This window comes from Salvelinus sp. IW2-2015, linkage group LG1 (genome assembly GCF_002910315.2).
Source record: "Salvelinus sp. IW2-2015 linkage group LG1, ASM291031v2, whole genome shotgun sequence".
Taxonomy (NCBI): domain Eukaryota; kingdom Metazoa; phylum Chordata; class Actinopteri; order Salmoniformes; family Salmonidae; genus Salvelinus; species Salvelinus sp. IW2-2015.
In genome coordinates, this window is record NC_036838.1 from 27989543 (window position 1) to 28011994 (window position 22452).

At 40.6% G+C, this 22452-nt stretch overlaps 2 long non-coding RNA genes and 1 pseudogene across 2 annotated transcripts; 2 read left to right on the plus strand and 1 right to left on the minus strand.

Moving 5' to 3' along the window:
- The first annotated feature begins 1656 nt into the window (after positions 1 to 1656).
- LOC139027751 (uncharacterized) lies at positions 1657 to 2004 on the plus strand. Its single transcript, XR_011479874.1, has 2 exons — positions 1657 to 1701; positions 1895 to 2004. It is a non-coding gene; the product is annotated as an uncharacterized lncRNA (long non-coding RNA).
- A 394-nt stretch (positions 2005 to 2398) lies between these two features.
- On the minus strand, positions 2399 to 5255 carry LOC139027750 (uncharacterized). The gene is made up of 3 exons (XR_011479873.1): positions 5084 to 5255; positions 2866 to 3034; positions 2399 to 2642 (listed from the first exon to the last, which is right to left on the minus strand). It is a non-coding gene; the product is annotated as an uncharacterized lncRNA (long non-coding RNA).
- Positions 5256 to 19831: 14576 nt separating this feature from the next.
- On the plus strand, positions 19832 to 20540 carry LOC111963515 (haloacid dehalogenase-like hydrolase domain-containing protein 3; annotated as a pseudogene).
- Positions 20541 to 22452: the final 1912 nt, after the last annotated feature.

Below are 22452 nucleotides of genomic sequence, written 5' to 3' on the forward strand. Positions count from 1 at the left end.
GTCAGAATAATAGTAGAGAGAATGATTTATTTCAGCTTATACTTCTTTCATCACATTCCCATGGGTCAAAAGTTTACATACACTCAATTACTATTTGGCAGCATTGCCTTTAAATTGTTTAACTTGTGTCAAACATTTTGGGTAGCCTTCCACAAGCTTCCCACAATAAGTTGGGTGAATTTTGGCCCATTCCTCCTGACAGAGCTGGTGTAATTGCTGTCTCTTATACACATCTAGATGTGTATAAGAGACAGCCCATGGTGTTTATACTTGCGTACTATTGTTTGTACAGATGAACGTGGTACCTTCAGGGGTTTGGAAATTGCTCCCAAGGATGAACCAGACTTGTGGAGGTCAAAAAAAAAATCTGAGGTCTTGGCTGATTTCTTTTGATTTTCCCATGATGTCAAGCAAAGAGGCACTGAGTTTGAAGGTAGGCTTTGAAATACATCCACAGGTACACCTCCAATTGACTCAAATGATGTCAATAAGCCTATCAGAAGCTTCTAAATCCATTACATAATTTTCTGGAATTTTCCAAGCTGTTTAAAGGCACAGTCAACTTAGTGTATGTAAACTTCTGACCCACTTGAATTGTGATACAGTGAATTATAAGTGAAATAATCTGTCTGTGAACAATTGTTGGAAAAATGTATTGTGTCATGCTCAAAGTAGATGTCCTAACCGACTTGCCAAAACTATAGTTTGTTAAATTACAGACAGAGACTCTACCAGATATCACACATTACAGGCAGAGAGACTCTACCAGATAAGAAATTTGTGGAGTGGTTGAAAAACGAGTTTTAACAACTCAAACATAAGTGTATGTAAACTTCCAACTTCAACTGTATATAGTTACAAAACAATAGAACTGCAATTGTGTCTTGCTGCTGTTTTTCTTATATCCAACAGAATTTTGCAGAGAAAATGGTTTGAGGCATACTATTTAGGCTTGGAATGACCAGCCTGGTGTCATCGTAAACATAGTAAATCCGGGACATAGTAAACGTAAATCCAGGACATCCAAATTAGTATGATATGTTAAGTTTGGTATGGTTACATAAAACAGAAGGTTACTTAAGGCAACAAAAGTATGATGATTGGTTGGGGTGGATGGATGGGTAGGTGTATAACACGAATGTCTAGCAACCCAAAGGTTGTGTGTTCAAATCTTGTCATGAACAATTTTGGCATTATAGCTAATTTGCAACTACTTACTACTTTTTAGCTACTTTGTGATGACTTAGCATGTTAGCTAACCCTTCCATTAAACCTAACCCTTTAACCTAACTCCTATCCTCAACCCTAACCTTAATCCCTAAGCCCAACCCCTAGCCTAGCTAATGTTAGCATTAGCCACCTAGCCACTTATCTAACATTAGCCACAACAATTAGGAAATCATAACATATACTATGTTATTTTTATTGTATATGTTTTATTTTTTCCTCAGTAGAGCTTTGAGATAGCTCTGTAATGAAAAGCTATACAAATTAAATGTATTATTATTACTTAAGGGAATGTAAATGAAAACAGCATACAATAAGTGTCTGGACAATTTCTTGGTGCCTCTTCATTAGCATTATAAATGACAATATGTTCAGAATTGTACTGTATGTATTGATTAGACATTTATTTTATAATTTACAATAGACCAGCAAAGCCAAAATATTGATCAACATGAACACTCATGAGAAATAATGGTGAGACACACAGGAGGCTGCTGAGGACAGCTCATAATAATGGCTGAAATGGAACGAATGGAATGGTATCAAACACATGGAAACCATGTGTTGGATGTATTTGATACTATTCCACTTATTCCTCTCCAGCAATTACCACGAGCCTGTCCTCCCCAATTAAGGTGCCACCAACCTTCTGTGGTGATTTGATTAGATTTTTTAAGAATTAGAGCCATAAGCATAATATAGGCACCTGGCCGCCCTACAGTGTGCAGGACCCATTGATTTGTACAATTTGTAACACTCATCTCCCATCGGAATGCTAGATGAATAACAATACAAAGTAACAAACTGTGATGTCATATCACGTAAAAGTGAATTACTTAGGCTTTAGGGAATGCAACCAACTACAGAGATTGATGGGGAGGGGAGCAGGAGAGGAGGAGGACCCATGTACCCCGCTTCAATCAAGCAGGATTCAGTCGTCCACTTGGTTTCAGTCACCCTCAAGATTGACGCGGGAAACAAATCCAGATGTGGCCTCCTTCTTGCCAGGCCTCTCACACTGAGCAGACAGGGGTCCTGGGATGGACAACTCAGGCCTCTCACACTGAGCAGACAGGTCCGGGATGACAACTCAGGCCTCTCACACACGGCAGACAGGGGTCCTGGATGGACAACCAGGCCTCTCACATGAGCAGACAGGGGTCCTGGATGGACAAACTCAGCCTCTCACACTGAGGCAACAGGGGGCCTGGGATGGACAACTCAGGCCTCTCACACTGAGCAGACAGGGGTCCTGGGATGGACAACTCAGGCCTCTCACACTGGGCAGACAGGGGTCCTCTCACACTGGGCAGACAGGGGTCCTGGGATGGTCAGCTCGCACAGCTTCCCCACATACGACGTTGGATCAAGGGTGACCTCGTTGAAGAGGTGATCAAGGAGCCTGTCTACGTAGCCTGTAATGTTTTTGAAAAGGGAAATGTTTGTTAAATGGGTAGTGAATTTAATTTCCTTTTATTTACTGTTCTGATTATGACGCTATCAATTCGATGATGTAGGGATCTCATTCTACAATGTGTTTTCTGGTGTCTTTCACAGTCAGGCCAACCGAAGCTGTACTGTGCAAGTTGTCTAATGTTTCCCCCCCAAGGAGCAGCAAGAGGAACTGCCCCTCCCTACCTTCAGACTCTGCTCAAACCGTTCTGCCACCTCTGGTCTCTTGGCCCTCCCGCTCAGCTCAGTCCAAGCTCTTCTCTGTCCTGGCACCACAATGGTGGAACCAGCTTCCCCCTGAAGCTAGGACAGCAGAGTCCCTGCCCATCTTCAGAAAACTTGTGAAATCCTACCTCTTCAAAGAGTAAAATAAAAACAGTAAGTTTTTACTTTGCTACTTTATTGAGGAAAAATGTACTTACTATGATGTGGTTGTCCCACCTGGCTATGTTAAGATGAATGTATTACCTGCAAGTCACTGGATATTTGTATTTATTTAACTAGGCAAGTCAGTTAACAACAAATTCTTATTTACAATGACAGCCTACCACAGCCAAACCCTAACAACGCTCGACCAATTGTGCGCCGCCCTATGGGACTCCCAATCACGGCCGGTTGCGATACAGCCTGGAATCAAACCAGGGTCTGTAGTGACGCCTCTAGCACTGAGATTCAGTGCGTTAGACCGCTGCACCACTCAGGAGCCCARAACAGTGTCTGCTAAATGACTTAAATGTAAACGTAAATCTTGTAATAAATTCACAGGTTTCAGATTTTAATTTTTTTCCAGGTTTTCACTCTCAAAGTCACGCTTTAAAAAAATTAAAAAATAAATAAATGTGATGTTTTAAGTCTACAAACATTACCTTAATAACCACATCAGGATACAACTTTTGAGGTCTGGGAAAACTAAGTAAAACTTTTTGTCTAGTTGGCCTTAAATTCAACTGGTCAGGCACCTAGCACTGTTGTTTGGTAGTGGTGTTTCTGTAGTGCACATGAGATGGAGTTTTCAAAACAAATAGCCACTGAATTGATGCAAATAATCATAATACAGTATCATTCTGCCAGGTAGGKTTAGGCTACTTGTAGCTAGTTATTTAATTTAGAAGGTTTGGGGAAAAGTTTTTCCATCTACCAGAAAATGGTTAGGCCTATCATTAGCATCACTATATTTTTTCATGTTCCTGAATTACATGAAACCTGGACGTTTTACTTCATATTATGAGGCATGTCTTACCTTGTTTCAAAGTAACCTATAGCCAAAATCCCACCATAGAACCGTTTATATTTTATAGACTTCCTCATATGTTCTATTGGTTTTCAAATCAACTTTATTTCATTGTATAGCATCCAAAGACATTATCCGAGTCATATTGGCAACCCGTGACAGTTGTTGGATCTTTAGATCTCCCATGACTTCAACATTTCTAACTGATATTTCCATCTCTGTCCATGAAACCGCTTGCATGTTTGGTGCCCATTTTAGAACATTGTTTTCCTGGAAATTGCATTTTGGAACATTTGTGCGTAGACCTACCGCCGTGTGCACATTGAGGTGCTTAAAATGTGAAGAAATAATAGTTTATCAACATTTTAAGCTAAACATTCTGATCTGTTCCATCAGCCTTATTAATTAATACTTGGTACCTCCACTATACTACTTTGATACYCATCCTGGGAATTAAAAAGTGAGTATACACAATGCCCACAAAAAAAAGTGGGTATACGATGTATACCTGCGTATACCCTCCACTACACCACTGGATGTAAGTTTACCAGTATGTTTGGTCATACATTCTGCTTGAGCAGATGTAAACAAAGCCAAAGCAAGGCATAGGCGCACATGTGATGACAGTTTTAAGGTGGTACATATTTAACTTAGTTAAGATGATAAGATGCTACCATTGGTGTATAAAATGTCTGGCTTTATGTGATGTTGCATAATACCGGAAGTAAATCCTTGGTAATGCCTGCTTCCTGAATCCAAGTGTTTGACACTGGGAGGAGGGGACCAGTAACTTTATGATCAAGCTTTATCAATGTACCAGCTACAGTCATTTTTCAGACTTGGGTCACCCTACTTTGAACTGGTTTCATCCAAATATCATCCAATTTGATGAAAAACATGATTTTCACTGTTCAGGACCTTTAAACCTCCATTGTAGCATAAACTATGACACACACATCTTACTATCTGCATGSRTTTATTTGGGTTTCTATGAAAATTATATGATTAAATGTTTCTTTAAACCTGCAGCTAGTTACTTGAAATGAGCCAATCGTGCCAAAACATGACTCGAAATTGAATTCACTGAAAGCTAATAAACACTAGCTGGCTAGGCAAGTCAACAGTAACATTGGCTATCTCTCAATACATTAGATAAATGGTCAACGGAGTTACCTCTTCATACGATCAAGACCATTCATATTGCATGCTACATATTTCAAGTGCACTCGAAACGAGATATTTATCTTATTTTAGTTTTTGGAACTAACATTAYTTACACTGAGCGAATAAGATTATGCTAAACCGCTGGGCATCGTGCATTGGCCTGTTACGATAGGGCGAATCGGAGAGGGAGGCGCGCCCTTCTCAAATCGAACAGTAATCTGCGCTGCTCGGTCATTTTGTCAACAAAGCAGTATGGTGCATCGTCCAGAAAAACACATCCTTTTTCCATAAATAAATGTTTGAATATTCTAACTAGTTTTCATTGGGAAGGCAGATAAAGCGTTMTTTATCAATAGCAATTCCTTTTGCATGAGAAAACAGAGATGCTGCTTTCAAGTTCCTGTCGGAAATATAGGAAACTCTGGRATTTTCGACTTGCTAACTGGTTGTATAGTGAACAAAAATATAAACGCAACAATTTCAAAGATTTTACTGAGTTACAGTTCATATGAGGAAATCAGTCAATTGAAATAATTAATTAGACCCTAACCTATGGATTTCACATGACTGGGAATATAGATATGCATCTGTTGGTCACAAATGCCTTAAAACACAATGGGTCTTAGGATCTCGTCACTGTATTCAAATTGCCGTCGATAAAATGCAATTATGTTCGTTGTCCGTAGCTTATGCCTGCCCATAGCATAACCCCACCGCCACCARGGGGCACTCTGTTCACAACGTTGATATCAGCAAACCCGCTCGCCCACACAATGCCATACACATGGTCTGCGGTTGTGACACCAAGGAACTTGAAGCTCAGACACTTGCTCCACTACAGCCCCGTCGATGAGAATGGGGGCGTGCTCAGTCCTCCTTTTCCTGTAGTCCACAATCATCTCCTTAGTATTGGTTACGTTGAGGGATAGGTGGTTATTCTGGCACCACCCGGCCAGGTCTCTGACCTCCTCCCTATAGGCTGTCTCGTCGTTGTCGATGATCAGGCCTACCACTGTTGTGTCGTCTGCAAACTTAATGATGGTGTTGGAGTCGTGCCTGGCCATGCAGTCYTGGGTGAACAGGGAGTACAGGAGGGGACTGAGCACGCACCCCTAGGGAGCTCCAGTGTTGAGGATCAGTGTGGCAGATGTGTTGCTACCTACCCTCACCACCTGGGGGCGGCCCGTCAGGAAGTCCAGGATCCAGTTGCAGAGGGAGGTGTTTAGGCCCAGGTTCCTTAGTTTAGTGATGAGCTTTGAGGGTACTATGGTGTTGAACGCTGAGCTGTAGTCAATGAACAGCATTCTCACATAGGTGTTCCTTTTGTCCAGGTGGGAAAGGGCAGTGTGGAGTGCAATAGAGATTGCATCATCTGTGGATCTGTTTGGGCGGTATGCAAATTGGAGTGGGTCTAGGGTTCCTGGGATAATGGTGTTGATGTGAGCCATTACCAGCCTTTCAAAGCACTTCATGGCTACGAACGTGAGTGCTACGGGTCTGTAGTCATTTAGGCAGGTTGCCTTTGTGTTCTTGGGGACAGGGACTATGGTGGTCTGTTTGAAACATGTTGGTATTATAGACTCAATTAGGGACATGTTGAAAATGTCAGTGAAGACACCTGCCAGTTGGTCAGCACATGCCCGGAGCACACGTCCTGGTAATCGGTCTGGCCCCGCAGCCTTGTGTGTTTACCTGTTTAAAGGTCTTATTCACGTCGGCTACAGAGAGCGTGATCACACAGTCGTCCGGAACAGCTGATGCTCTCATGCATGCCTCAGTGTTGCTTGCCTCGAAGCGAGCATAGAAGTGATTTAGCTCGTCTGGTAGGCTCGTGTCACTGGGCAGCTCACGGCTGTGCTTCCCTTTGTAGTCTGTAATAGTTTGCAAGCCCTGCCACATCCGACGAGCGCCGGAGCCYGTGTAGTATGATTCGATCTTTGCCCTGTATTTACGCTTTGCCTGTTTGATGGTTCGTCGCAGGGCATAGCAGGATTTCTTGTAAGCTTCCGGGTTAGAGTCCCGCACCTTGAAAGCGGCAGCTCTACCCTTTAGCTCAGTGCGAATGTTGCCTGTAATCCATGGCTTCTGGTTGGGGTATGTACGTACAGTCACTGTGGGGACGACGTCCTCGATGCACTTATTGATAAAGCCAGTGACTGATGTGGTGTATTCCTCAATGTCATCGGAAGAATCCCAGAACATGTTCCAGTCTGTGATAGCAAGACAGTCCTGTAGTTTAGCATCTGCTTCATCTGACCACTTTTTTATAGACCGAGTCACTGGGGCTTCCTGCTTTAATTTTTGCTTGTAAGCAGGAATCAGGAGGATAGAGTTGTTGTCCTCAAAAGGTTCTACAGCTGCAACATCGAGAGCATTCTGACTGGTTGCATCACTGCCTGGTACGGCAATTGCTCGGCCTCCGACCGCAAGGCACTTCAGAGGGTAGGGCGTACGGCCCAGTACATCACTGGGGCAAAGCTGCCTGCCATCCAGGACCTCTACACCAGGCCATCCAGAGCCTGTAAGTAAGCATTTCACTGTAAGGTTGTATTTGGCGCACGTGACAAATAAACTTTGATTTGATTTGAGGCCAGTTGGATGTACTGCCAAATTGGCAACAGCTCTGGTGGACATTCCTGCAGTCAGCATGCCAATTTCACACTCCCTCAAAATCTGAGACATCTGTGGCATTGTGTTGTGTGAGAAAACTGCACATGTTATTGTCCCCAGCATAAGGTGCACCTGTGTAATGATCATGCTGTTTAGTCAGCATCTTGATATGCCACACCTGGCAGGTTGATGGATTATCTTGGCAAAGGAGAAATGCTCACTAACAGGGATGTAAACATATTTGTGCCCAACATTTAAAAGAAATAAGTATAAGTATGGTGAGTATGGAACATTTCTGGGATTTTTTATTTCAACTATGAAACATGGAACCAACACTTTACATGTTGKATTTATATTTTTGTTCACTGTAGTTCACAGGACGATGGTGGCACCTTAATTGGGGAGGCCRGGGTCATGGTCATGGCTGGAGCAGAATCAGTGGAATGGCATCAAATACATTAAAAACATGATTTGATGTCATTCCATTTGCTCTGTTCTGTCCTCCCCTCAGCAGCCTCCACTGGTGTAGTTATGCCGCATTAAACTAATCAGAAAGTCGGAAATTTCCAAGTATCCTAGTTCCTGACTAGTACATAAACATGTCAATAATCCTACTAATTACTACACGTGCTAACTACGTCAATTTTGTTTTGAGCCGACTTTGCCGTGGGCTTTGAACGGGGCAACTGGCTCACGCCCGGGAGGCAGCCCGGTTCCAAATCGAATGCAATCAACTCAGCCGATGCTAAATACGCCTACACTGGCGCCCGGGCGGCATTAATCGAACCCCCTCACTGACAGCAGAGGACGTATTTAATATTCGAAGCAGGCCATTGGCTGCCTTCATCACGAGGGATATGTACGGAAGTTGTGATTGGTTCCAAGTTTAGCAGTTCGCAAATTTGCCTGAGCAGACATTGTTAAAATATAKATTTTCTGAGAAAATGTGCAAGAATTGATTGAAAGTACAATAACATTTTACAGTAATCATAAAAACCTTTCATTTTCATATACAAAAATCTGTATTTTCAGGATTGGCCCACAATTTAGGTGGCAGCAAAGACAGTAGTCAAAGACATTACAATATGAAGATAGGCAGAAACTGCTTCTCCAATATAAATCCCCGATCACGCTTGTATGCGATTTCGTGGAGACGTTAGCTAAGCTTAGCTCATGCGCATAAACATATTTTCGGGTCTACCGGTCGTCACGTGCCAAACTGCGTATGTGCATGCCGTCAAATCAAAGGCACTCCAATATAAAGTCGTTTCAGTATGTCACTTTACCGAGGTTGCAGTAATAACATGTTCAACTACTTAAGACTTGTGCTCGAATCTAGGTTGTGCCTTTAGATTTCGAGAAAATTAACAACTAAGGAAGAATGGTCTGCTTTGTCTGCTAAGCAAGCGTTCCCGGATGTCTCGCGATGTTGCGCCTTTGATATTATAATTTTTTATTATTAACAACAAATCAATACAGGAAGTACATGTGGGAACACAAGTATATATGAATAATATACAATGGACAATTGGGCTAGGGTGTACAATATCATATTACACAAGGACCTTAAGGGACATACATACACTTATAATTCTAACAGCTTTTTTGTTAGTAGAGTATTTAATTGTCTTAATAAAATACAGTTCAATTTCTTTTTGTAAGGTAAGAAAATGTGTTTTTTGTTTGTAAATTTACATTTGTGAATATGAAATTTGGCAAAAAGAATAATGAAATTAATTACATAAAAATGTTTCAGCTTATTTCTATCGTAGGTAAAGAATCCAAGCAGTACATCTCTCCACAATAGTGTAANAAAAAGAATAATGAAATTAATTACATAAAAATGTTTCAGCTTATTTCTATCGTAGGTAAAGAATCCAAGCAGTACATCTCTCCACAATAGTGTAAGATCTTCATAAATGTATTCAATTATAAATCTACTGATGTCTTGCCACAGTTTTCTTACATGAATACAATGCCAAAAAAGATGCAAAACTGTTTCTGGGTGGTCATTACAAAAGGAGCAATTTGAGTTGATGTTTTCCTTAAACTTCTTCATATAGTGGTTGGCAGGATAATATTTATGAATCATTTTAAAGGAAACTTCCATAATTTTGTTATCAAGTATGTATGTGTGTGGCAACATCCAAACTTTTTTCCAACAGATATTATCAATAAATCCATTCCATTAAGGCATGACATGGGGTATAGATACAACATCCTGCTGAAACAAGGTTCGTATCGCTCTGTTGTTAAATGGACCAAAATAGAAACAAATATTTCCTACTAATGATTCAACAGGGTCAACGGAAAGTAGGCTCTGATGGCCAGGTCTTGATAAAGCAACACCTGAGGGAATGGCATCTAAAACAATTGCAAAATCTGTAGGTGTTACAGGGACCTTGTAAAGTGATAAGAATTTACCAGTTGGCTCACCAATAGGATATAATTTCGGAACCAATATTCTAAAAACAAAGAAGTATTTTTATACAATTTATCCCAATTATTCCATATATAATATCTGTGTGGAGAAAAATTATGCTTATAAATTAAGGACCATGACAAGAAAACCTGCCAAGGAAAAGCAGAAAGTTTCACTGGAACTTTGTCAATATTATAATTGCAAACCAACATGAAGTTAAGGCCACCAAAAGTAGAGAAGACATGAGGAATAAAATTCCACATAGAAGTGGGTCTTCCTAGGAATTATTTTATCCAATTGATCTTAAAAGTATTATTTAAGGTAGTAAAATCCAGAAAATTCAGCCCACCATTACAACAGTTTTCCTAATGTAATGGGTACGGTTTCTCCACAGAAAGTTGAAAAGCATCTGGTCTATCTCCTTGATTATTTTACTGTCAAGATATAAAGATAGAGCGCCATATGTTATTCTAGAGATACCTTCAGCCTTGGTTATTAGGACTCTTCCTTTTAAAGWTAWGTCCCTCTGTAGCCATTGATTTAGCTTCTTCTGCGTTTTTTTAATAAGAGGGTTCAAATTGAGTAAGCCTCTAGACTTCTGATCCTTTCTAATGGTTCTTCTTTTACTGGAATACCATAATATGAAGGTGTCACACAATCTTTGACAGCCATGAGTTCACATTTATTAACGTTAAGATATAGACCAGACGCTTTGGAAAAGGATTGTATCACATTGATCGACATGGGAATTTGGTTAGCATCTTTCAGAAAAAGTACAGTCGTGGCCAAAAGTTTTTAGAATGACACAAATATAAATTTTCACAGTCTGCTGCCTCCGTTTGTATGATGGCAATTTGCATATACTCCAGAATGTTATAAAAAGTGATCAGATGAATTGCAATTAACTGCAAATTCCCTCTTTGCCATGCAAATTAACTGATTCCCCAAAAACTTTACCACTGCATTTCAGCCCTGCCACAAAAGGACCAGCTGACATCATGTCAGTGATTCTCTCGTTAACACAGGTGTGAGTGTTGACGAGGACAAGGCTGGAGATCACTCTGTCATGCTGATTGAGTTCMAATAACAGACTGGAAGCTTCAAAAGGAGGGTGGTGCTTGGAATCATTGTTCTTCCTCTGCAATCATGGTTACCTGCAAGGAAACACGTGCCGTCATCATTGCTTTGCACAAAATGGGCTTCACAGGCAAGGATATTGCTGCCAGTAAGATTGCACCTAAATCAACCATTTATCGGATCATCAAGAACTTCAAGGAGAGCGGTTCAATTGTTGTGAAGAAGGCTTCAAGGGGCCCAAGAAAGTCCAGCAAGCGCCAGGACCGTCTCCTAAAGTTGATTCAGCTGCGGGATCGGGGCACCACCAGTACAGAGCTTACTCAGGAATGGCAGCAGGCAGGTGTGAGTGCATCTGCACGCACAGTGAGGCGAAAACTTTTGGAGGATGGCCTGGTGTCAAGAAGTGCAGCAAAGAAGCCACTAGAGAAGTGGAAAAACATCCGGGACAGACTGATATTCTGCAAAAGGTACAGAGATTGGACTGCTGAGGACTGGGATAAAGTCATTTTCTCTGATGAATCCCCTTTCCGATTGTTTTAAACATCCGGAAAAAAGCTTGTTCGGAGAAGACAAGGTGAGCGCTACCATTAGTCCTGTGTCATGCCAACAGTAAAGTATCCTGAGACCATTCATGTGTGGGGTTGCTTCTCAGCCAAGGGAGTGGGCTCACTCACAATTTTGCCTAAGAACACAGCCATGAATAAAGAATGGTACCAACACATCCTCCGAGAGCAAGTTCTCCCAACCATCCAGGAACAGTTTGGTGACGAACAATGCCTTTTCCAGCATGATGGAGCATAAGGAAAAAGTGATAACTAAGTGGCCCAGGGAACAAAACATCGATATTTTGGGTCCATGGCCAGGAAACTCCCCAGACCTTAATCCCATTGAGAACTTGTGGTCAATCCTCAAGAGGCGGGTGGACAAACAAAAACACACAAATTCTGACAAACTCCAAGCATTGATTATGCAAGAATTGGCTGCCATCAGTCAGGATGTGGCCCAGAAGTTAATTGACAGCATGCCAGGGCGGATTGCAGAGATCTGGAAAAAGAAGGGTCAACACTGCAAATATTGACTCTTTGCATCAACTTCATGTAATTGACAATAAAAGCCTTTGACACTTATGAAATGCTTGTAATTATACTTCAATATTCCATAGTAACATCTGACAAAAATATCTAAAGACACTGAAGCAGCAAACTTTGTGGAAATTAATATTTGTGTCATTCTCATAACTTTTGGCCACGACTGTATTATCGTCAACCTGCTGGCTTACAATAATTTCTTTACCAGCTATGGAAATACCTTGTGCAGAACTATTATTTAAAGAATTTGTAAGAAGTTGGGTGATCAATAAAAACAGGTATGGAGAGATAGGACAACCTTGCCTAATTCCTCTCTTTAACTCAAATCTAGGTGAGGTGCCATATTTCAATTTGATAGAGCTGTTACCATTTGTATAGAGTCTTAATAGCCTTACAGAAGAAAAAAAACAAAGCCAAGTCTCTCAAGGGAGTGGAAGAGGAACTGATGCTGTACTGTGTCAAATGCTTTATAAAAATCTAAAAATAATATGAAGCTATCCTCGGTTATTAGGTCTGAGTAGTCAAGTATGTCTAATACTAGTCGGATATTGTTAGAAATATGTCTGTTCCTCATAAAGCCAGACTGTGTTTCATCAATGATTGCATCCAGGACTTCTTTAATTATTTTTGCAAGTAGTAAGGCTAATATCTTATAGTCATTATTAAGAAGACAAATTGGACGCCAGTTATCAATGAGCAGCACTTATTTTTTAGGCTTAGGTATCAGTGATATTAAACCCTGACTCATTGTAGGAGGGGGAACATTGTTTTTAATACTCTCTAAAGACRTCAAATAGGAAGGGAGCTACTTGTTCAGAAAATAATTTGTAAAATTCTGATGTAATTCTYTCAACATCTGGTGATTTATTGTTCTTTAGATGTTTGATAGARTATAATCTCTTCAACTTTGATGGGTTCATCACACTGTTTAGATTCRATATCACTGATAGATTGAACATTATTCAGTGAGTCAAAAAACATATCTGTGGATTCCTGACAGTACGTAGAGCTATAAAATTTTCTGTAAAAATTGCTACAGTATTTAGCGATTCATTTTTGGTCATCTGTAATAACACCATCAATGTTTAACTTATGGATAGTGTTATTTGTAGAGTGAAATTTCTCAAGTCTAAAGAAATAGGATGAATTCTGTTCTCCCTCCTCAATCCATGTATTCCTGGATCTAATAAAGGCTCCATCTGCTTTTAATCTATTTATATTATCCAGTTTATTTTGTAACTCAATCAGTTCCATCTTCTCCTCCCCCGAGAGGCCGGCTGGGGACCTCTGAGAAAGGGAAGTTATCTTAATGATCACCTTTTCCTCCTCAGCTCTTCTGGTCTTAACAAGATTACTACCATATTTTSTAAGGTATTTGTACACCTCAAATTTAAAGAGCTCCCAGTTCTTGCAATAAGATTTTTCTWCACAAGCCCTTTCCCAAAAGTGTGAAAGCAGATCTTTAACCTCAAACTCAACTATATCATTATTTAATAATGACCTATTTAGCTTCCAGTAGGATGCTCTACCAAGGTTAGTATCAGGGGTTAGTATCAGGGGTACATATCAATGTAAATGGCCCTTTGGTCTGTGAGGGGAGTAGTACAAATATTTGTAGTAACACACTCACTATCAATACATTTGGATATAAGCCAAAAATCTATTCTGGATTGTCTGGAACCTGTTTTGTTACTCCAAGTGAATGATCTGTTGGCCGGAAACCTCTCTCTCCATATATCAGTAAGATCAAACTTTTCCATAAAAAGTATTAAACCCAAATTCTTATTGGTTGGCCTACCTGGGGGCCATCTATCAGTTGAATTATCTATAGTAATGTTAAAGTCCCCTCCTATCAATAATAACGATTTCAGAAATTTAGATAACCAATGAAGTATATGTTTCTCTATAGATTCAAGCAACTCATCATTCTCATGTTTGGTGTTGTACCCGTAGAAGTTTACAGTAGTGAGCGTAATGTCATTGTAACTGATCACAAGACAAATAAAGTTACCAAAGGGGTCACATTCCGAGTGTAGAATATTACCACCAAAGGTATTTTTCATTGTAGTGACACCAGCGGAGCATTCAGATCCATGGGAAAGCCAAATATCGTTMCCCCACTGTGACCTCCAGGAGTTGGCATCAGCCAAAATTGAGTGAGACTCTTGAAAAAAGCAAGAAACTGTTCAAAATTGTTTAGCAAATAAAAATAAGCCCTTGTGCTTCACATTGTTTTGTAACCTCCTAGCATAAAGTGAAACTATAGACAAAGACAAAACAACAAAGATTATATAAAAGTATAAACTGTAGTAGGATGAGTGAAAAAACATAGGAGCAGTAAACGTAAGCGATAAGGAACCGAGATCTGCACCATTTAAGTCAACTTAAAGTGAAAATAGCTTATTCCATAAACTGTGAGCTAGATGTTATCCGGCTTTTGAAATTCAACTCAACTGAAAATTATGTTCAAGACCAAACCAAGGGTTCTCTGTAGTGAGAGACTAAAAACCCTCTTTAGTGTAATCAGGAACTATTCTGAGAAATAAAATACAAAATAATAATTTAAATAAAAGGGTACCTACTATTTTAAGTGCATATGAAAACTGATCATAAAAAAATTGAATAAAAAATGTTTTACATATACATGTTCCTAACACCTTTTTCACTTGGAAATAAGTATTAATAACTAAATAGAACAATAACCGTGTAAAGTCAGAGCAGACTTGTATGCCCTTTAAAACAGTATCTTAGTTACTGTATACATAAAAAATAAATACAACTTTTTGTGTTTAGTCAGTCCGCCAGATCAGATGCAGTATAGATGATGAGGGATTTTGCCTTTAAGTGCGTGAATTAGACCATTTTCCTGTCCTGCTAAACATTCAAAATGTAACAAGTACTTTTGGGTGTCACGGAAAATTTCGAAATTACTTTATTTCCTTTGGGAATGTAGTGGAGTAAAAGTAAAAGTTGTCAAAATATAAATAGTAAAGTAAAGTACAGATTCCCCCAAAAAACTACTTAAGTAGCACTTTCAAGTATTTTTACTGAAGTACTTTACACCACTGAAAACGCGTCATAGGTTCTTACGTCATCTCACGCCGAACTGCGCATGTGCATGAAATCAAATCTTGAGGCACTCCTTGCATATAAAGTTGTTTATGACTAAAATTAAATTGTGTGTCTTTGTCACTTATACGAGGTTGTAGTAATAACATGTTCAACTACTTAAGACATTGGCTCGAATCTAGGTTGTGACTTTAGATTTCGATGTTGCACCTCTGGGTTTAGAAACTCTGCAGTATCGTTCTGGAATATGTAAATCACGTCTACGCGTCCGCATTAGTTGAATATGTTGACGTCGACTGATGCGAAGTGTTGTCAGGTCGGAGCTCTAGAAAGAGGCCAGAGTTCCCGACTTACAATTCCGAGTTGGATGACCGTTCAAAACGTATTTTCCCAGTCAGAGCTCGTTTTTTCTCCCCGAGATCCCAGTTGTCTTGAACTCACTGAAGACAGATTTCCCAGTTCCGAGTTTCCAGTTATTTTGAGTGTGGCAGAAGTCATGCTGGATTGACATGGCCAATGTTGAATGTTTATCATTTTAAGCTTGGAAAAGAGACCCTTAAACCCAGACTTGGGACCACACAACCACTCCACTGAATAGCAGGCTAGTGATTGCTTTGCAATGCTTGCAGTTAGCCACTGATTCCTTCCAAACCACTCATTGTTGAATTGCCAGCTCATCTTATTTGTAATGTTGCTATACCTAGTGTGCAGAGCAGTGTAGGATAACTGTGTTTGTTCTGGCAGGTACTCTAAGGTGGACATGAACAACCAGGAGGCCTATGAGCTGGCTGCGAAGGTGAAACTCCGTCCCGACGGGAAGTCTCCCTCTATTATGATAGGCCTGCGTTTATTACACTTCCAACCACCCCACTTTACCTTGGGTAAGTATTTCACCTGTACTGTACAATAACCTCCTGGATAGACACTTGCTCACACACATGGCTACAGAGACACAGGGCAACACTCATACATGCAATAGGACTTGGCACATGTCTCTTTTTAACAGACACCTTAATGTTGCATTCGATATGTATTAGATATTCTGTAATAGTTTGCTAATTCCATTTTTTCACATTACATTAATCAGAGGTGCAGTGTTTGAATGAAACCCAGCAATACCTGTGCAGAATCTTGCATGAGGTGGGCTTGGAGCTCTGCAGCACGGCAGTATGCACGCGAGACGGACCCTTCACCGTACAGCACGCTTTMACCCGCCGACACTGGACTGCCCCTGGTGTCATACAGGCCATCCAACAGTCCAGGAAGGCTAGAAAATCCAAGAGCACACAGCCAGGGGAGGATACAGGAACAGCCAGGCGAAGACAGGAAATAGAGGAAGAAGCAGCAGTCACTGGTGATTCCCACCGGTTACACTTGGTATTGACCTCAAAAGCATTTGGCTCTTGATGTCCTTGGGATTAGATATCCTTGAAAGAAAGCTACACGAGCTGCAAAATAGATTGGTTTTAGTCAATCAATGCAGATGTGAAAAGACTGAGCTATTTTTCATGTGSAATGTCTCTGCTTTTTTTTCTGACAATGTAAAACGTGTGACCTCTTTATGTTTGTGTATCAATGTGTTTATTCATCTTATAAATTAAATAATATTCCAACTGTGATGATATATGACATCAAAATGCACTTTACCAACCAAGAAATACCAGAATGATCTACACTACTTCCAAGTCAACACTAGATGGCAGCACAAGACAAATTTGATTAGCCACATTTCAGAAATCATGTTTTAGCAATCTGTGTAATTTTGCAACCAAACTCCGGATTATAAAACATTTATGCAAAGGATTAACACACAAAAACAATACATTCATTATAGTAATGCATTCTCAAATGGAACCCTTCCTTAGCAAGAGATTCCGTGCGCATATTTTAGTTGCTGCACATGACCGCRGTCAGTAAGGCCCGTGCTATCCGGGATCTCCCTGTGTGCACAAATTTGTTAACATCCCTGTTGGTGAGCATTTCTCCTTTGCCAAGATAATCACCTGACAGGTGTGGCATATCAAGAAGTTGATCAAACAGTATGATCATTACACAGGTGCACCTTGTGCTGGGGGAATATATAAGGCCACTTTAAAATGTGCAGTTTTGTCACACAACACAATTCCACAGATGTCTCAAGTTTTGAGGGAGTGTGTAATTGGCACGCTGACTGCAGGAATGTCCACCAGAGTTATTGCCAGAGAATTGAATGTTAATTTCTCTACCATAAACTGCCTCCAATGTCATTTTAGAGAATTTGGCAGTACGTCCAACCGGCCTCACAGCCGCAGACCACGTGTAACCACGCCAGCCCAGGACCTCCACATCCGGCTTCTTTACCTGTGGGATCGTCTGACCTGGGGTGGGGCTTGCTGAGGAGTACAGTTGAAGTCGGAAGTTTTCCTACACCTTAGCCAAATACATTTAAACTCAGTTTTTCACAATTCCTAACATTTAATCCTCGTAAAAATTCCCTGTCTTAGGTCAGTTAGGATCACCACTTTATTTTAAGAATGTGAAATGTCAGAATAATAGTAGAGGGAATGATTTATTTCAGCTTTTATTTCTTTCATCACATTCCCAGTGGGTCAGAAGTTTACATACACTCAATTAGTATTTGATAGCATTGCCTTTAAATTGTTTGAATTGGGTCAAACGTTTTGGGTTGCCTACAACAAGCTTCCCACAATAAGTTGGGTGAATTTTGGCCCATTCCTCCTGACAGAGCTGGTGTAACTGAGTCAGGTTAGTAGGCCTCCTTGCTCACACACGCTTTTTCAGGTCAGGGCTTTGTGATGGCCACTCCAATACCTTGACTTTGTTGTCCTTAAGCCATTTTGCCACAACTTTGGAAGTATGCTTGGGGTCATTGTCCATTTGGAAGACCCATTGGCGACCAAGCTGTAACTTGCTGCTTCAATATATCCACATAATTTTCCTCCCACATGATGCCATCTATTTTGTGAAGCGCACCAGTCCCTCCTGCAGCAAAGCTCCCCCACAACATGATGCTGCTACCCCCGTGCTTCACAGTTGGGATGGTGTTCTTCGGCTTGCAAGCCTCCCCCTTTTTCCTCCAAATATAACGATGGTCATTATGGCCAAAAGGTTCTATTTTGGTTTCATCAGACCAGAGGACATTTCTCCAAAAAGTATGATCTTGTCACGCCCTGACCATAGAGAGCTTTTATTCTCTATGTTGGTTAGGTCGGGGTGTGATTAAGGGTGGGTTATCTAGGTGAATTATATTTCTATGTTGGCCTAGTATGGTTCCCAATCAGAGGCAGCTGTTTATCGTTGTCTCTGATTGGGGATTATATTTAGGTAGCCATTTCCCCATTGTGCTTTGTGGGATCTTGTCTAGGTAWAGTTGCCTGCGAGCACTACTCTGAGCTTCACGTTTCGTTTATTCGTTTTATTGTTTTTGTTCTTTAAGTTTCTCTTCCAAATAAAAGGATGGAAACATACCACGCTGCATCTTGGTCCAGTTATTATGACGAATGTGACAGATCTTTGTCCCCATGTGCAGTTGCAAACTGTAGGGGCTTCTTCTTTGCTGAGCGGCCTTTCAGGTTACATCGATATAGGACTCGTTTTACTGTGGATATAGATACTTTTGTACCTGTTTCCTCCAGCATCTTCACAAGGTCCTTTGCTGTTGTTTTGGGATTGATTTGCACTTTTCTCACCAAAGTACGTTCATCTCTAGGAGACAAAACGCGTCTCCTTCCTGAGAGGTATGACGGCTGCGTGGTCCCATGGTGTTTATAGTTGCGTACTACTGTTTGTACAGATGAACGTGGTACCTTCAGGTGTTTGGAAATTGCTCACAAGGATGAACCAGACTTGTGGAGGTCTACAGTTTCTTTCTGAGGTCTTGGCTGATTTATTTTCATTTTCCCATGATGTCAAGCAAAGAGGCACTGAGTTTGAGGGTAGGCCTTGAAATACATCATGTTACGTTTATATTTTTGTTCAGTATATTATAACTTAAAACGCATGTGTAATAAACCCGCTTCCCCTATGCGTGACTATTTACTGTTATCATTGACAGCTAACTTCCTAATCAGTAGTTTATCTCTGTGTGGGTCATTCAGAGTGAAGAACTGGGAATGAAAACACTTGATTTTCACAGCACATTACAAATCAAATGCATTTTAATTTGTCACATGTGCCGAATACAATAGGTGTAGACCTTACAGTGAAATGCTTACTTACAAGGCCTTAACCAACAATGCAGTTTAGAGAAAAATAATTGTTAAAGTATTTACTAAAATAAACTGAAGTAAAAAATAAATAAAACATTGAAAAATAACATAATTAAAGAGCAACAAAATATCAGTAGCGAGGCTATATACAGGGTGTACAGTTACAAGTCAATGTGCGGGGGCACAGGTTAGACGAGGTAATTGAGGTAATATGTACATGTAGGTAGAGGGTGGACATTTGATTAGCAGACCATTTTTGTGCTTAATTTGGCATCGTTTATCGATGAGGGTGGTCCAGGACACCTTTTCCCCGTGTTGAGTACCCCTACTGGACACACTGGCACCCAACCTGTATCACAGCTTCTGCAGCCCCTGATAACTGGGAGGTGAAAGGATTATAATAACTGTACTTTCATTCAGAAATAGTTTATCAGCTTTACAGTATGTTGCATAATTCATGTAACATCTCCAAAAACATTCTGTGACATCATTTGCGCAAAATGATCAAGTATACCTACATGCATTAGACATGTTCTATTCTAAACCATTCTCAATATCTTACTATTGAACACCTGATTGGCATGGTTTTGTCCTCAGGCATTTCCAGACTCAGGGAAGACCCTGGAGAGTATCTCGTCCCTGGGTCTAAAAGAGGGTTTGGTGTCCAAATTCGACAATCGTCTGGAGGGGATTCTACGAGGCTGTGGCCTGCTGTTTCACTTCAGCTTCCTGTTCACCTCAGAGGAGGCCGGGATAGCCAAACCTGACCCAGCCATCTTCCACCAGGCACTAGAGAAAAGTGGTGTGCCAGRCGCCAGCGTAGCTCACATTGAGGACCACTATGTCTATGACTACCTGACCTCTCAGTCGCTAGGCCTCCATGGGTACTTGCTGGGCAGACAGGACAGGGATAAATACCCTGATGCACCCCACAGCATCGATTAAAGACCCCGTAGGAGCTACCTGCACGTCTCCAGAAAGACATTGACTAAATGTTATTTATTACCCAAGTAAACTCAGGCCGGGATTCAAACAAACCGCACCAACATCATCCTGCACTTGACTTTTAAAGGTAATTTTGTTTCAATCCCAGTTCGTTTTCAGAGTTGATTTACTAGTTTTTATTTAGTTTCAGTTTGATAAAAACGTTTCTATTTCATTTTTTTATTATTTAGTTTCAGGTTTAGTGTTAGGCACAGAAAGTAACCTATGCGTGGGAGGCTAGAAGCCATTTGTGTGTTGTAGGCATATAGTTTGTTTGTTTGGGATGTCACTTCCTGCCACTGGGGAAGTTGTAATACATACYGTGATGAGCCAGGACATAGGTTTGGTTAGATTTAAATTATAAATCAATCCTATTGTGACTTGGATTGAAAAGAATCAGCACCTAGACTGGTGCAAGAAATAGGGTGGAAGGAAACTCTTGCCCATGTTTACACCAATCCAATGTTTTTTTAACTTCAGTAGTAGARGTAAGAAGAATCAAGTACCTTTACCTTTATCTGACAGAAAGAAAGAGGAAAAAACTACAAATGAAGTCATGGCACATCTGACATGTTATGCTTATGTATCACTGACTAACCCCTTCAAATAGGTTTAATAAAAACAGCTGCAACAACAAAAACATATATCAGTTCCCAGCTAGCCAGCTTGTGTGTGTGTGTGTGTTCTGGTTTATCTTAAAGAAGACGGCGTTAAAGAAAGATGGTCTTTCGGTTTCTCAAGCCTGATGAAAGTGGTCCACAGACGGAGAATATTCTCTCCAAGAACACTTGGGATGCAGGGGKAYAAAKCAGATCTAAGGCCACACAGCACATCTTTGGATCAAATCAAATGGTTAATGGCTTGTAAGTAAGCGTTTCACGGTAAGGTCTACACTTGTTGTATTTGGCGCATGTGACAAATAAAGTTTGATTTGATTTGATCAACAGCCATCCTTGCCTGCCAGAACTGGAYGTGACTCTGTAAACATGCCACCCATGACCTATTCCAGGTATTTCCTCACCTCACACGGAGCACTTAATGCTCTCTGCCAGGTTGACCCTCCGGCTGGACAGTGACCTCAGACACAATCTTCAATGTGAGGAAGCTATATTTCTGAAYCACTGTGGTCGAGATGCTTGCTGCATTCATCATCCTGGCATCTTCCTGTGGTCCTGCTGCTCCACGTCTGTACTCTCTGATTTGCTGAAGTACAAAAGACTCTGCTTCCCTCATCAGTGGCTCCATCTCTGTTGAGCGAGGTACCAGAYACACACTTGGGTCCCTCAGGCAAGCTGCATGTGAGAAGTGCTCACACAGTGACTTCAGGAGTACCTGTGTCAACTGTTTTGTCTAGTGTGCCTCAAGGTTGAGAAGGCACGGCACCACATCAGACAGCGACTGTCAGTTTGAAGGTGGTCAGTGTCAATTGTGAATGGCTCCAGCAACTTCACATGCTGCTCTAGCTTGGCCCAGCCACGCTCTGTGCTCGCCCTCAGATTTCTTCCCTATTAGCTAGTGATAGCTAGTGATAGTGATCCACAAACTAGGCCTCTTTGAAACATCGCCATCTACTGGCAGCATTAGAAAAAAAATCTTAAATCCCCAGAAGTTTAGGAGAAAAAACTCAAACTAATCATAATCTATGCTGTTTTTTTTTTTATATGAGTTTGTTTTGCAGCAAAAGGTAATAGTTTCAGTATAGTTTTAGTTTTCCAAATGTTTTTTTGTTTTTATTTCAGTTTACTAAATTGATTTTAAAATTGTAGTTTTAATTTTTGTTTCAGTTTTTGTTTTCTATAATAACCTTGCTTACTATCGATGTTAGTGAAACCAGCCCAAAAACTATTAACATATGACCACTTTTAGATGTGMCTCTAAACTCCAGCATTTTGGATTTGAGATMAAATGTTTTACATGAGG